The sequence below is a fragment of the Epinephelus fuscoguttatus genome, linkage group LG19, assembly GCF_011397635.1.
Source record: "Epinephelus fuscoguttatus linkage group LG19, E.fuscoguttatus.final_Chr_v1".
NCBI lineage: Eukaryota > Metazoa > Chordata > Actinopteri > Perciformes > Serranidae > Epinephelus > Epinephelus fuscoguttatus.
Window position 1 is genome coordinate 30,395,611 of NC_064770.1, and position 16,990 is coordinate 30,412,600.

The 16,990-nt window shown below is 42.1% G+C and overlaps 1 protein-coding gene across 5 annotated transcripts in view; it reads left to right on the forward strand.

Annotated features, from left to right (window-relative positions):
• cacna1ha (calcium channel, voltage-dependent, T type, alpha 1H subunit a) overlaps nt 1–16,990 on the forward strand; it is a 163,676-nt gene that overhangs the window by 63,643 nt on the left and 83,043 nt on the right. The gene's annotated exons all lie outside the window — the stretch shown is intronic.

A 16,990-nucleotide genomic window follows, 5' to 3' on the forward strand; every position in this document is an offset into this window, starting at 1 on the left:
GTTTGTGCTATCCATATAGCCTACATTTCCTACAAGAGACCACATATGTCACATATTCTACTTTAGAAAATATTTTTCATTTACCATCTCATAATTCTCTTCTCTGTCCTTGGGTTATATAATTCATTTTATTCAGCCTGTTCCTTGTTATTATCCCTTAGTCATTGGCATTTAGAGAATTCATACTTCCCGAATAATAGTAAAATAATGGTGTAGTACAGTGGTTCCCAACTGGTGGGTCGCGGGTCCATTCTGAATGGACTGCAAGTGACTCAATGTCAAGTTTGTAAAAAACACAATTTATTTGTAAGTATAGTGAATTTCTGGATCAGAGTTTTTATTCTGAAGTCCTGTTTCCTGCGATAGAGTGAGTGACAAATGGACAGTTACTGAACAGAGACAGCAAACTCGCAAGACAACATGACCGGACACAGGTATGGTGCTGAATGTGTTAATCTAATGACTGAGTAGAAATCTTGACCCTGGGCCTGGACCAGTTGGGAACCACTGTTCCTTCATATTTCTAATATTCCCCATGTAGTAACTCCTCCCATTCTTGTTAGATATCTTTCCATTTGCTGTAAAAGCAGAGCTTTGTTGACATAACAGTCGATTAGGGCGGCACACTGCAATTATTTTGACAGATGTAGCGACAGCAATATGAGGTGATTTGGTAAAGGTAATGGTAATTTAAATGACATAAAAATGATAATAATGTGATTTTTGCTGGGGCCTGTACTAAACAAATATGTTCCTGTACATATGGAATATGATTTGTAGCCCGTGGCATCTCTGTACCATTTATAATGGTATGCTGTGTCACATTTTAACTTTATCAAAAAATTCCAGCTCCTGCAATTTGGATATTGCAGTTGGTCATATCGTGATTTCAATAATAATTTGATTAATTGTGCAGCCCTACTGTTGAGGAAGTTGTCTTCAGTTTAAGAAAGATACATCCCCACTATCACTGGGTTGCTATGGAGCTTAATATCCAATCATAAATAATATCCGCAGGTACAGTAGTGCTCTTTGTCTGCTTCTCCTGCTCTCTCTTAGCCACTGGCTCCTGTCTCTACCACACATTTGTCCGTGTAACCCAGCAAACAGTGAGGCAGTCAGCAGGACTGATCTATAAAACACACTAAAGCTGTTAGAATGATACTGTGGGGTCAGCACTACGATCCTCCGAGGAGACATAGACCTCCAAAACAAACACCAGAGCGCTGAAAAACTGCCCCACATTAACTGGACAATCTCAGGAGCTTGTTTCCAATGTATTAAGAACTGACCAGCTTTTGTGTAATTTGTTATGGGATAAATGATCCTTGGGAAGTTTAACGTAGCACTTTAACAGGATTAATGGATGAATAAATTTGGAGAGAGGCTTATTATGTTTTCATGTGTGTATGCGAGGAGAAAGCTCATATGTAATGGATTATACTTGGATTATATGACATGTTATAGTGATGTGTGTTTGGCATGCAGAGGCGGCTGGAGGAGAGAAAAAGGAGGAAAGAGATGGGAAACGAGAGGGAGGTGATTTTTTTTTTATCCCCTCTCCCTTGACAATATGGAGCGTGAGACTAGTTGAAGGAGAGGAGGAGGAGGAGGAGGAGAGAGACGATGGGAAGGAGGAAAGACTGTGAAAATACGGAGGAAACAATCAAAGAAAAATGTAAACACTGTGGCCAAAATGCGGATAAAAGACACAAAACACTCCACCTTCCTGTCCTTAACTCTTCTCTCTGTTTTTCTCTGCGGACACTTCTCTGGAATCCTCGGACTGCGGTTGGTTACTAAGCAACCAGAATCCTTGTTGAAACTGTGTCAGAGACTGAGAGAGAGAGAGAGAATACCATGTATGATAAAAGTGGCCCTCCTAATCTGTATAATCAGTCAGGATGTTTATGTCTGACAGTCTTTCATGGCACGCCTGTTGTCAGCATTGAGATACACCAACAATACAATGTACACATGCCTACACAGTGATTGTGCAACAGAGTCCTTATATGACAGGATAAGCCTGCTGTTATGCTGCAATTTTCTTACTGTCAGAAGTTCTAAGAAAAGACTTAAACCAGCCATTCGACTCCGTCTCTCGAGACTTTGTGACTTCCCTATCCTGTCTGTGGCACTCAGCTCCAAACCTGTTAGTTGTAACTGGAGACGTAAACCTTTTGAAGTGCGGTTGCATGAGGTACTTATCCATATTCAGTGTATTTCCTACAGTAGATGTCAGTTGGTACACTCTAAGTTTGGAGAAGCAGACACGAGTACTGCCACAGAAGCTAAGCAATGTACTGCTGTGAATGGGGGCAGCAGAAAAACACCTAAAAAAAAGTGCAAGAAAGCTGCTCTTGATTGGTCAGAATTTCCATGCAGGAAAAATCCAGGAAGTAAACAAAACGCTGAAGAAGAGTACACTTGCAAGATAAATGTGACACTTTCTAATGTCACAATGGAGGGACAACTACGCAGGTTGATTTTAGCGCTGCTCATCGTGGACTATATTGCTGTCATTGTTCATTTTAGTCAAACCATACAGTTTGAAAACGAGGCGCGGCTCCAACTAGAAAACAATGTTTTGATGCATTGGATGTGCTGAATGTGCATATTAAGGCAGTGCAGGAGGAGGTGCACATTAATAATCCTCCAGGACTGTAACATGCTCATGTTTAACCCAAACAATGTGTCATGTGACTGCAGTTGGGTCGGATCGACGTCGGAACACGTTCTCTTTGGCGCACACCCGAGTGTGATTGCTGTGTCCACACCTGCCAAAACTAACTGCACTTAGGGGGAAAACGAACTTGAGTCTGATTGAACCGAACCAAACAGGGCAGGTGTGAAAGCACCCTTACCTTGACAGTATTTTCACCACTTTACCTTGCTGAATACAGCCTCTTTCAGCAAGGAATTAAAGCCGTTATATCGCGGTTTTCAAAGCAAGGCTTGCTCGACAAAAACAGTGATTTAACATCAATGAACACAGGAGCTGCTGGTGTTACCTGCCTCATTCAGTTAGTATGTATTTGCATGACTTGAACATTCAAAAGGGTTAGTTCAGGTTCACCAAAGTCACAGAGAAATACAAACTAACAGAGAGGCAGCAGTAGACCAGAAGCTCCTATGTTCAACTACCTAAAATAACTGTCTTTGTCAATGGAGTCTAGTGGCTTTGACAAGAGCATAAATGGAGAACTGAAGCTGTTAACGTCTTCCCCATCTTTAAGGGCTGTTTGAAACAAGGTAAAGTGGTGACAATATTCTCCATATAGCTTACACTTCAACTGATATTGAAGTTTTTAGGTTGCTAAAACTCATTTTGCTGCTACTCCGTCATTGCTTAGCTTTTGTGGTGGTCCTCCTGCCTGCTTGTCCAAACTCAAGACATACCAGCTGACATCTGCTGTATCTAATGCACTGACCATGAATAAGTACCTCATTAAACCTCACCTCAAAAGACCCGAGCTATCCCTTTAAGCCCAAAGTAACAGTCAAAACATCTCAGCTTCTGCTGCTTCAAGTTCGCCCATTCAGTTTGTTTAATCCGTCTTTGTTATATCCCCCAACTTTACGAGGTACAAAAGTATATTGCTTGAGTATCTCTCTAAATATATTCCTAAAACAGCTGGGTCCCATACTTTTTAAAAATAAACTACAGTGACCGCGTTTATTGAAATGGAAGTGCATATCACCCCCATGAAACTGTGGCTCATTGATGTGTTTTTAATAGTTCTGGTGCAAAAGTGGAGCTGCATAGCACAGGGGAATATTAGTCATCAGGCCTTGGCTTCACATTACTCATTAGTTGTGTCAAATATTGTTAGTTTTGGTCTTTGGTTTATGATAAGAAAACTGCATCATATTTAAGCAAGAGCTGAAGTTGCCAGTGTCTGTGTGGTCGCTGTAATACATGAGAAGGAGTAAATACCTCAAGGTCGAGCTGAGCGGTTGAACCATTTCAGGCAAGTTAGGTAACCCCCCAGGAGTGTGTGTGTGTGTGTGTGTGTGTGTGTGTGTGTGTGTGTGTGTGTGTGTGTGTGAGAGAGAGCGAGAGAGTCTGTACGGGTTTAAGGCCAGGCCCCACCAGATGCAGCTGCTCTATATAGGGCTCTCTGTAGCTCTCTCTTTCCCTCATCCCTTTTTCCTCTCTGACACACAAACACACGCTATACATGCTCATGATATGATGGATGCAGGAGAAGGATATCACCTTGGGATGTCTTGTTTTCAGGTGTGTTGTATGTCAGCAGTGTTTCAGTCCGCTACATCATCTGCACAAGAACAAACCTGTTTTGTCGCACTGGGCTGAAAAAGACTATCCGAGCACACGGATATTTTTGACTGTTTATAAATAGACCTCGGCGAGAAACCGAACAGAATTTAATGTAATGGATGCTGGCAGTTGATGCAAAGTTGCTCAGGAAACATTTCACCATGGAAAAAAAAAAAGAAGTGCCATCAACAGAAGATTAAAAAGGCAGTGGAATTAAGTGGGAGATGAAAGCGCTCGCAGCAGAGAGACTATAATGGAAAGACAGAGGGAATCCTGGTGTAACTGCGTCACTGCTGCCTCAGCCTCCTCTCAGGGGTGATGGAGGAGGAGGGACGGAGGGATGCAGGGATGGAGAGATGAAAGCGGGGAACGAGGAGGAGCGAGTTCAGGGACAGGCTGATTTATGAGTTTCCGTTTCTGAATCGTGCTATCTTCAGGGACCTCGCCGCGATGAGCCGATCTGGAGTTCGCACATACAAACACACACACACACACACACACACACACACACACACTGCGCGCTGTGTGACACATGCGGCAACTAGTCATTCTGTTGGCAAAGTCCTTAAAGTAGTGATCACAGCAGGAGGGAGTTTTTTTATGTTTGAGGTAATGGTAGAGAGTGTGCGTGTGTTTTCTGTGGCAGATGGTGAAATAAATGAACAATCATCCCTATCAAACACGGCTTGGAATCTGGATTGGAAAGACTCCACTGCCACATCAACAGATTCAGATCACTAGGAGGCGAAGAGGAGGAGAAACGGAGATGGAGCGTACAGAGAGAGACGAGAGAGAGAAGGGAAGGGAAGGGAAGACAAACATGACAGGGAAGAAGAACAGATTTTGTTAGGAGCAGAGAGCCACAGCAAAGTTTTGAGATGAGCAGTAGAGGGTATAAAGGAAGAAAGGACAGCAGAGGGGGAACAGAGCTCATTAACTGTGAATGGAGTGATGAAGGAAGGAGGACAAACAGCCTGGGATGGTCTGTAGGGCGATGCCAGCAGTTGGAGGAGCTCTGAACCCAGCAGTACTCTCCATGGCTGACACTTGGTTGAAGCAGAAATTAGTTCCTCTGAGATTTGCTCACCAACGAGTCTGTGAAAGATGTTTGAATAGTAATTAATAGTGATGAAAACACATTTGAATTATTGGCAAATAAGGATATTTTATACATGAAATCAAGATTTTACAAATTATTTGAAGATTCTTCTGAAATGAAATATATTGGAGAGACATTAAAGGGACAGTTCAGCCAATATCACCTATTGTTCCCCTTACCTGTTGTGCTGTTTATCAACTCAGATTGTTTTGGTGAAAGTTGCAGAGTGTTGGAGATATCAGCCGTAGAGATGTCTGTCTTCTCTCAAATATAATTGACCTAGAAGGCACTCGGCTCGTGGTGCTCAAAGCTCTATTTTCTTCCTACCCAGCTACACCTGCCAACCGGATCACTGTGCTGAAGGAAGTGTGCATCTACTCATGGACGAGAGGCTTGCGCTCATGACAGCGAGAGATATAAACATTAATGGCATCCTCCTCGGCTGACGTGCAACATTAGCTAGCTCAGTGGTGCTAGGTGAGCTAGCAGTAGATGCACTCTTCCTTCTGCGCAATGATAAGGTCGCAGGGTGTAGTTTGGAAGAGAGAAAATAGTTCCTACATGAAACTGCTCACAACAAGGTCTGTGGATTATCTTGAGTAACCAGGTCATGATTTCTAAAAAGAGACACTACTATTGAGTTTTTCAAACATCGTTTTTTGGCACTTTGAGCACCACAAGCTGAGTGCCATCTAGTTCCATTACACTGGAATAAAGGCAGACATCTCCATGGTCAATATCTTAACACTCGGCGACTGACACCAAAACAATGTAGACTGATAGATTGCACTACAGGTAAGAGGGAAATATGTATCTTTGATTTTGGGGCAAACTCACCCTTTAACCCTCACCCTTTCTCATAGTATCAGAGCATAAAATATAGCAATACATATGCGAAATAATGTGAGACTGCGAAAATGATGATGCAGTCTACCTAATTTTGGCATTTTATTTCCAATTTTTTGCTTATTTACCAAAAAAGCTCCCAGTATTGATGAGGCAGTGGAAACAGTAACAGTTAGCATTAGCTACGTAGCTACATTTTAGTGCCATGTCAGGATACACAAAATCAGTGACTTCCCATTCAGAAACGTCCTGCTGCAGTCGCAGAGTTTGAACTCGAACATTAGAGCCCGCTGCCAGCCCAGAAGGCCTCGGTCAAGCCACGTCCTCTTTCAGAGAGGGGCGTGTTCAGACACAGCTCGTTTGCATTTAAAGCTGCAGACACAGAAACAGCCTTATCTAAGCAGGGCTGAAACAGAGGGGTTTACAGGTGGTTTGGGGGCTTTTAGCAGGAAACTTCAAAGACATTTTTTTGATGAGCAAATCTAGAAAATATATTGAACTCACCTGCTTACAGTTCACTGCCAAATACAGAATTTATCCACAAAAACAAAAGTCAACCCCACAATATCCTTATTAAAGTTAGGGAAAGATCATGGATAAATATTGAACAGGTCAGTGCTGATTTGTAACAGGAGACAGGACATGTTTGTTGATTCTTCTCTTGTTTAAGAAAAAGAAACACAGTCTTTTCCTAACCTTTACCAAGTGTTTAAACCTGACAAGCAGGGCATAAACCTCTGTCTCTGTTGTTAAAGTCCAGTGCTTTGCACATCAACCAACCTCCTCCCCAGGACTGCAGTATATCAGCCTTTTGGCAAGGTATATTACACTGTCAGGCGGGCTTTATAACACCAGCTGGTACAAAGTAATAATATATAAAGCAGACACAGAAAGGACAAAGGACGCTGCAACTTAAATGGGTATGCTCATCATAACAAGCAACACAAATACACACACACGCACTTGTTTTCATACTGATTCTACGCACGCACACACACACACACACACACACACACTGCTGCTCTGCTGATCGACCCTGAGTAGAGAGTGTGATTAGGTTATTACATCTGATGGGATTGAGTTTGCTCTCCTCTAATGAAAGAGGGATGGACTGGAGCATGAGAAACAGGGAGGGGGTTGGAGAGAAATGGATTGCAAAAGTGGATGGAAGAAGGTAAAGAGAGGGAGGTGAAAGGCTAAGAGGAGAGATAGAGGTGGGATAATGCAGAGAAATGAAGGTGGCAGCAGTGGGAAAATAGAGAGATATCGGGTCAAGGTGAGGGTCAAGGAACTGAGGATGGAGGGAGGGATGGAAAGGGTGTTGACGAGGGGGATAGAGGGATAAAAAACAAGTATGGTTGAGGATAATATTCCTGCACTGTTTTTAGATTTGAACTTCTGCAGCTTGTATACTCAAAAATGAAATGAACTATACACATTAAAGTGATATAAGTAACCTCCGCTAACAGATGTCTAGACATAAACAGGCAAGGGACAAAGTTGTTGTAAGTCTGGCAGAGTTGCATTGATGAATCATCGTTTAACACGTGTGGGACTTATGAGAATGTGTGCAAGTAAACTGTCTGTGTGCAGAACAAACAAGGACAGAATTGATCAAATAATTTAACTTTTGTACCTAAAACTCTGGCAGAAAGTATACAGTAGATGTTTGTGTTGGGAGAGCAATGTACAAGGTTTTATACAAGCTTATGTAACGAGACTGTCACACACTCTCTGTGATAAACTCCCTGAAGAGCCATTTACATCCAAATATGTCATTGCTACTTTCTCACATTTTCCCCACATATAGTTGTGAGCGTCGCCTCATTCCTTCTTCTCTGTTTTCCCACTTTCTCCTCTTCAATTTGTCAGCAGTGCCACTCTGAGAGCTCCATTAACCCCCAAACCACTTTAAGAATGCACATCAGTGTTGCAGACAAGTCTGTTTCTGTCTCCATCTCTCCATTTTTGGTGTGTATGGATGCATAGATTTGCTTCCGCCCAAGCCATCTGTCTCCATGGCAGAGATGAGTGCTGCGTGACTGGTCACTGATGTGAGCCCCTTATATTCACACTAATTACCTCTCCTTTCGCTCCAAAATCAGCAGAATGAGGCAGACAAAGCAAAACAGACAGGTTGAAATTCATCCGCTTGGCTGGAGAATTTCACCTGACACAGGAGAGTGACAGCCAATGAGCTTCTGGCTGGAGCCACGAAGCTGTGTAAATTGCAACTGCTAACTGTGATAGAGGCATCCGCACCGAACATTTTTAACGCTAGCTTCTCTCCAGAGAAGATGCTGGCACTAGATGTACAAAAATGAAATAAAGGGATGGTGCAAAAGTGCAAAGTGATGTCATTTAATGTCATTCCATGGCAACAGTTTATTTGAGTGCTCACTCTTCAAATCTATCTTGTATTGCTGTGGGAACAGACGGAAAAGTTTTCCTCATGCCGAAGCAAAAGGAACTTTGAGAGCTGCTAACCAGTCGGGACAGGCTAAATTTGTAGTTTATAGCAGAACAAAGAGCGCTGAGCCGTGGAGCAGATAGGGATAAGTTCTGCTTGTGCGCTGAGACTTAGCACTGTAGCTCCTCTTTAACACATATGGACAGAAAGAGAGCCCTGGGAGGATGGAGGATGGAGGAGGGAGGAGGGAAGATGGAAGGAGGGAGAAAGAGGAGAGGGAGGAAATCATAACACGGGAAGAAAGAGAAGGAAACAGATAGAGACAGCTGATAATGCGCTCTTAATTTAATGAAATTAAAGTGTGTTTTTGTCACGCACAGCACTGCCCCGACTGCTCTGATGGGAAACAACTGGACAATTCTTTGTCTGTGGTGCCTCGGTGCTCCCTTGTTGTTTACTGCGCCCTTCTCTCTCCCCTCTGTTCTCTATCTCTGTGCACCGGCACCAACCTGACAGCTCAACTGGAGTGGGCTTGACGCTGTGTATGCATTGTGGAGTGGGCTTGACATGGTGTGTGTGTGCTGTGAGACCTCTCCAGAGTATTCGTGCTTGTGTGCATCCATGTATGCCGAAGAGGTTGTGTAGGGGAATTGTTGTCGTCATGCATCAGCAACCATATGTGTCTGAAATATGTGTGTGCACACGCACTATTGTGCTAAAGCCCTTTTGACCATGTAAAGGTGCAGTGCTGCTTCTTTGCTTTTTATGTCCTGTTGCAAAAAAAAAAAAAAGAAATGGCAAAACGCGACCTGCAAACTATGCCTCACCCTGAGTGTACTCATGCATACAAGCGCTATGCATTTGTATGTGTGTGTGTGTGTATGTTCACCCGGTGAATGTGTGTAAGTGTTATCACAGTCGCTGTAGGTGTGAGACTTTGACAGAGTGTGGTACAAATTTAACAGGCTCTTACAAATGCTTAATATTGCATTGTGATATTTGTGTCTTGTTTACCTTGGAAGGCTTGTATTGTTGCATATTTGCACAGCAGATGCTGAAGATAAACACTGAGTCATCCAGCGCCCATAATACAGGCACAAAATGAATGATGCTCCATATATCTGTCTTTTTTGCAAGCTGTCAATCATCAACTTTGTTTCTCTTATTTCTTTCTCAACAGTTTTGCAAGTGCATTTCTGCCGTTAGAATTCAGTTTAAAGTAGAGCGATTTCATGCCCACTGTTAGAGCACTATGGTTATACTGGTGGACTTCAGTCAATAAAAAGTATAGAATGTTGGTACTCTGGTCAGGTTGATGGATGCATTTATTTGTTGGCAAAAAGAATTGATAAATGAAAAGTCAATCTCTTCCTATTCACTTAAATCTTTGACAAATAAATGAGGCTGAACTTCTTGCATCTGCCTCACAATTAAAGCCAAGTCCCAGTATAAGTAAATAAAGCCCCTTTTCCACTGCACAAAAAACCCCCACTAACACCTGCTTTTTAATGTAATATGGAGAGATTACAATCGGCATTCCCACCCGGGTCAGATGACTCCACAGTAGTCATGGCTGTTTATCGGCTCTGGCTCTGATTGGCATTGATGGAAACACAACACTCATCCCTTTACCAGCGAGATCCAATGACGTGCCACCACAAAATAGCATCTGTGTCCACCCAAGCACTGCTCAGACATCGTTCCATGTTAGTCTGATTTTTAAAAAGGGAGACTGAATAAGTAAGAGATATATAAAAAGGGTATAAGTAAGTCCAAGTTCCTCTGTGCCAAGAATATCTGTTTCCAAGAAGACAGTCAACATTTTTAATATTTTAAAGTGTCTCTTTGTTAATGAAGTATTACTGATAATGCCAGTTTAAATTGTGTCTCTAGATTTGGACTGCTGGCCCACAGGTGGTCATAGTCAAAATGTTAGTACACACTAAAAGTCACTGGGTCAAAACAGACCCAAAGCACATCAGTATAGCACCTAGCAGTTGGGTTAAAGGGGACTTATTATGCTTTTCCATATTTTGTGTCCATTATAAAATGTGGATTATATTCATTTTGAATGTGGCCAAAGTTTCGAATATTGAGGTAAACGTATGTTGAAGTAATCCCTGTGAACAAAAAAACTTGAGGTTTCCCACTGTTCCAATTACTCTATTTCCAGCTTTTATTTTCTGCTACATGAAGCTACATGCTAACAAGTCAAGTAAACATGTTGGTTTATGTTGTGTAAGTTTTTCCCAGATTTCAGATCATATCCCTTCTGGAACATGTCCGCTTGTGTTTTTACTGGTGATTTTTCACGTTTGCCAGTGCTGCTATTCTTCATGACAGTCATTCCCCAGCTGCAGGTACACTGCTTATACACATAGCTACATGCTAACATCAGGGAGACATGTTATTTTGGTTGCTTTTGTTGTTAATTTCTCCCAAATTTCAGATTATTCCCAAGCTGGAACATGTCTAATTGGGTTTGGAAGCTTTTATTGGGGATTTTTCATCATAGAAAAAGACGCGTTTTACCATCACGGTCTTTCCGTGGATGCATTGACGATGCAGAGATGCCTGACGACTCGGACACGCTGACCAACCAGAGCAGACTGGGCTTTTTCAGGAGGGGTTCTTAAAGAGACAGGCACAAAACAGTGTGTTTAAGACTGAGGACAAACACATGTGTTCCAGCTGAGACAGTATAAAGTATTTTGACCATTATGTAAACATGTTCCAGTAGAAACCTTAAATATAAGTGTGAACCTGAAAATGACTTTACCCTATACCCATGGTTATAAAGCATCCAAGACAATGAGTTGTTTTGACCTAATATTAGTGTTAATTTTGATATTACTGTTGAGTTCTTTACCCAAACTTTAACATGGTATGATTGCAAACTGTTATATTCTACTGTAGCTCTTTTTCAACTTTACATGTCACTGCTTGCTCCTGATTTACCCCCTATACAACTAACAAAACCTGTTTTACACTGGGTCAAAATAACCATATTATAGTGAGGGTAAACAACCCAACATTAACATAAAAAGAACGGCATCACCACTGGGTCAGAACAACGCATTTGTTGTAGGTTAAGTTAACTCAGGACTGCATTGGAGCTTTATTGCGTCAGAGGAGATTTTAAGTGCGTATGGGGCCCCGTTATACAGACAGGTAATAAATAGAAATATTAAACAGCGCTAGACTTATGAATACCCACATCCCTCATGTCCAGCGTGACACGACACAGACCTCATTTGATTTGCTCAGAGAGTGCTGAGGCATAAATCGACCTTAACAAGTAAGACCAGGAGCATTGTGTGCAAGGCCTAGATTTGTCGCTGCTGGAGGAGGGAATCAACCAATGTACACTGAATTTGATCTAGCTTATGGTAACATAGGAAACACATAACCGTACTGTGAATTTGAGGTGTGTGTGTGTGTATGTGTGTGTGTGTGTGTGAGGCCGTAGCCAAACAAAATTTGAAAAAACAACAGGATCTTTGTTGTTTTCTATTTACTGCAAATCAGTGCGTACGCTGAGCTCGTTTTGCAGAGACAGCCTGGCTTGACTTTGAAGACTAACGCATTAATGCTTGTGTGTTTCCATGCATGCACACATGCATCTGTGTGTGTGTGTGTGTGTGTGTGTGTGTGTGTGTGCGTGTGCGTGTGCGTGTGTGTGTGGGGGGGAGAGCTGAAGACAGAAGGGGGCTCAGGAGGTGTTGACTGTGGAGATTAAAGAGGAATTAGAGAAAGCAAAGCACAGGAGGGCACAGAGCAACACGAGAGAGAGAGCGCAAGACAGATTCTCTGAATATTCAAATCTCTCATTTTAATTCTGCCGCAGATTACTGAATCTTTCATCTCTGAAGGAAGGATCGACCTTACGTCGCTTGACTTACTGTGTGTGTGTGTGTGTGTGTGTGTGTGTGTGTGTGTGTGTGTGTGTTTGTGTTTGTATTGTGACAGACTGGCCCAAGGCATTTTCCATGTGATTGAAGATGTGTTTTTCTCTTTGTATTAATACTCACAACAACCCAATTGCAACTTAACACAATGTTCAATCGACAATCGACAGTGTTTCATTGCTGCTCCCCGGGGGCACTACAATACATGTTGTACACTGCCGTAATGGCTAAGCGCACATCTAACTCATTTGTAGACTGGGTACATACAATACAAGCAGCAGCTGTAGTGCCTCAGAGCTGTTGGTGCTTCCACAGATTACTGAATAAACCGTAACGCTCCCTGTGTGAACACGGCCTCTGAACTGCCCCTTCAACATAGCACTCATATCTGACTGCCACAAGTCCCCTGTTTTACATACTGTGCCCTCTGAGATGTAAACTGCTCAGATGGCCCTTGTTTATTTCTCCCTCTCATTCTTTTTAAATGTGTCTCCAGAGGATAAGCAGCAGCGTTTGCATTTTTCCTGCCTCCCACAGTAGCACTGCTTCTGTTAACTTGACTATCCAGCTGCTGCATACCATAGCAGTGGGAGCTTGGCGCATTGGCAGAGACCGTCTTTTCCAAAAATATAGCAGACCCTGTTCCCCTCAGCATCACAATATTAGCGCAACAAATTGTGAGAAACAAGAGACATACATGTAAGTAGCGTGACTGTGTGAGATTATGAGATTATGAGAGTTTCACGCTCAGCTGGGCATCGCAGCTCTAGATCGACACGGTGCGCTTCTAAAGTAACATCATATGGTCAAACTTCAATTGATTGGCATATCTTCTGTTTGAGGAGATTCATATCTTTCCTCACAGCTGACAGAGGGAAGGCTTTGTCAGCAGAGGGAATAAAGACGTGGCATTTTGGCAGAGCTCATTGCACACTTGTCAGGTTTGGTTAATTAAGCGGTCTGACAGAGGTGAGTGGTGGCAGCCAGGGCTCAGGAAATCCTCTGTCAGACGTGCAAATGGGCCGTCGTACAGATGTGTGTTGGAGGGAGCAGAACAAACAGAATAGGCTATTTTTATATCACATGTTTGTTCTAAAATGCAAAACACATATTTAGGAAATTGCTTGCGGATTGCCACTGCAATCTGATCGAGATGTTCAACCAATTAATTTTCAAAGGGCTCCCTGCCACTGTTTTTTTCCCCAGTTAACAAGGACATAAACAATTGATGATGGGCACTCTAGTTGATAAAATAAACCCTCTCAGTCCATATCCTGATGGTTGTATCAACGTTGCTGTTTAACCCAGCCTTATGAATGTATTCAGATATGAGTGCTCTTTGATATAGTCTTTGTGCTACTGTATGACCCCGTAGAATTGCACATGAGCCTTCATTACCCTGAAAATTGAGTGTCTTTAGACCCTTTTACTGTCAGTAAACAGTATGACGTTCCGTTCGTTAATTCATATAGAAATATAACTTTATTTATTTCTATATTACTCTGCCAATCTTACAAAGGAGGACGACACTTGAATGGTTTTCTCCGGTTCGTTTTGCGATCGAAGCTAACGTTAGCTAATGTGCTAAAAAGTTAGCGTTACGGAGATATCCAATATTCCTCTTAATACCTCCCCAGTTTCTGATGAGGTAGACATGATAACCCTTAATACACATAATGTTATTCATCCCTACAACAGGAAATACTTTTTCCCTGACCTGATATGAAGTGTGCGCTGCACATGTGAGCATTTTTGATAATCGCCTCCGTCCAGTCCTTTCGTCGTTTTTGTTGACGGGCAGTGGTGGCTGGTATTGTGGCTCCCAGTAACACAACAACATGGCATTTTAAGCTCAGCTAACAAACTGCCGTCATTGTGACGCTGGCTCTAAAAGGGTCTTTACCTTAAGCAGTGTTTATTTTATATGTATTCAGTCCTGATTGCGTTATTGCTTTTTGAATTGTTTTTTTTTAATCACATCTCGTGATGTTTGAAGTCACAAAGCAACTATGTTCCACAACTAACACTACATACACTGACAAAGTCAAGATGCGTTTTACCCTACTTTATCTTTCCATCTGATTATGCCAAAGGGGAAACAGACAACTTTCAACCATCCCAAGTGTTGTTACTGTTGGCACCACTGTTGTAAAGACACCCTGATCACTTTCCGTTTGCCTCAGAGCCTAGCAAATACCAACAACACAGGACATGCCGCATTTTGTTTTCCACAGTTACTTCAGTTGTTTTACCATCCGCCATCTCCGCTGCTGGGGGTAACTGCAAAGAACTTACACTGATACTCTTGGTATGCTTTGGTAACTGGGGATAATTACTAGTAGCTGTCCTCTTCCTGTTTTGGTTGCGCAGTGTTTGGCAAAGTTCCTTTGTGCCTTCATTTTCCCAGGAGATCGTACATTGGCAGTCAAGATGTACTTCATAATGATGAGCAAAAAAACTGAAAGAAGGACTTTTTTATATAACATGCTGAATTGCATGTTCAATGTGTCGTTGTATGACATTGTACAAATGATTCTTTGACTACAAGGAGGTAAATTGTCTCCACAAGCAACCTGTCATGGAATCCTCATGGTTTTCTTGTGCAGTCTAAAATGTTCAGTACTAATACTGTGCACTATTATCGCCTTGTGACGTCTAACCAGAGAGTTTAACACATGAGACTGGCTAAATTAAAGGCTATAGCCATGGCTATAGGAGACCACAGTTACCTCTTACAGTAACAGCCGCTGGAGGAAAAGAAGAGTTTTAGGTCCGACTTTTTCGCTGATACAAACTTCTGTCTCAGTCCCTGCTCACAGACAGCAGCGAGTCCCAATTGTCCTTGTGTGTGTGCGTTTGTGCGACATAAACTTAATTTGGCTACAATGTATATATGCCTGCTTTTTTGTGTATTTTGTGAGTGTGTGTGAGCAATGTAGAAGACAGTAGTCACCATTTGTTTCCTGCTTTTACTCCCTTTCTAATTAGAACAGTACTTTACCCTGGGAATACTTCAATACTGCAACTCGGTGCACACACCAGATCGCTGCATGTGTGTTTTTCTGGGACAAAAGCCAAACTTAAGTAGATAAACAGCAGCATCGGTGGCTTTTTTCAACTTGAAGAGACATGATTTAAAGCTGCTTCCCGCTCTTTGTCACTTTCCCCCCTCCAGTCTCTCTGTCTCTCACTCATGCTTTCTTGGTACTCTGATTATTATTTTTTCTCAGTGTGATAAAGGCGCATCTTCTAACTGTATTGCAGCTGCAGAAGCGCTGTGATGAACTGGCCATGTATGTATTTTATTAGTAGACTTGTGTTTTTATAGACTGGTTTGATTTATGGCGCCGCATCATGTTGTGCTGCTACGACGGATTAATGAATCTGCCAGCAGAGAGTGTGACTACACTGATCTATTCTATATGGTCGTCCATGTTTGTTCTCATGTCTCACTTTATCTCTTGTAATGAAAATTGAAAAGGCAAAGACTATGGCTTCTCAGATTTGTCATCTTTCATGTAGTCGACACGAAGGTGCAATTTTAGTTGCCGTCCATGTTGCAGCGCTCAAAACACATCAGAGGAACTCTTAAGCAAACCCAGACAGATTACAACTCTCCATCAAATGTCTGCCGATACAGTGAGGCACCAATGTGGCCACTCTGTTAAGACTCCATCCCTCGTAGATGGATTACATTTGAAGCTCTTACAACTTGAACAGGAACTGAAATACAGGAAAGAAAAATCCACTGTTGACTGTGCCCTCTGTAACTTACTGCTTTGTCCTAAATAGATAATCTCACAGTGAGTCCTTAAAGGATAAAGAAAGGATAACACAAGCAAAAGAAAATCAACAAAAGATTACTCACAAGTGCTATTTCAGTCAGGTCAGGAGGTGACATCTGACATTTGTTATACCCTTGAGATTGTGCTTTGTCCTTGTGGCAAGAAAGTAGGACTCCCAAAACAAAACTTAAGACCCATCAGAGAGTTGCATGAATAATTATTGTCACACTATATCTTGGAATTATGTGTCACGGGATTATAAAATCCCCATCCCTAGTTGTGATAGACATCTTTTCCCTGGGATTTGCTTCATGTCATTAATCTATATTTACAAATGATGCAACAGGATGTACAGTAGACATGGACCTATTAAAAAGTTTGTTTGTGAAACAGTGAATAGTCTTGTAAACAGATTAACAGCCAGGCCCACTGGGTCATAATTAGACCCATTATGTGCATTAGACTCGCACAAAACTTACTTGGCATCCGGTTCCAGTGTGTTGGCGGGGTGTTTGTTTACACACATGCTCTTATACTGAATCATGTTTGGTCTTTTTCTGGGATTTTAGTTCTTTTAACATATGCTCATATACTGTATCTCATATCTGTCACTGTTGTTTATGAGCTGAGTGTCATGGCTTCTCCCACCATGCAACAGGT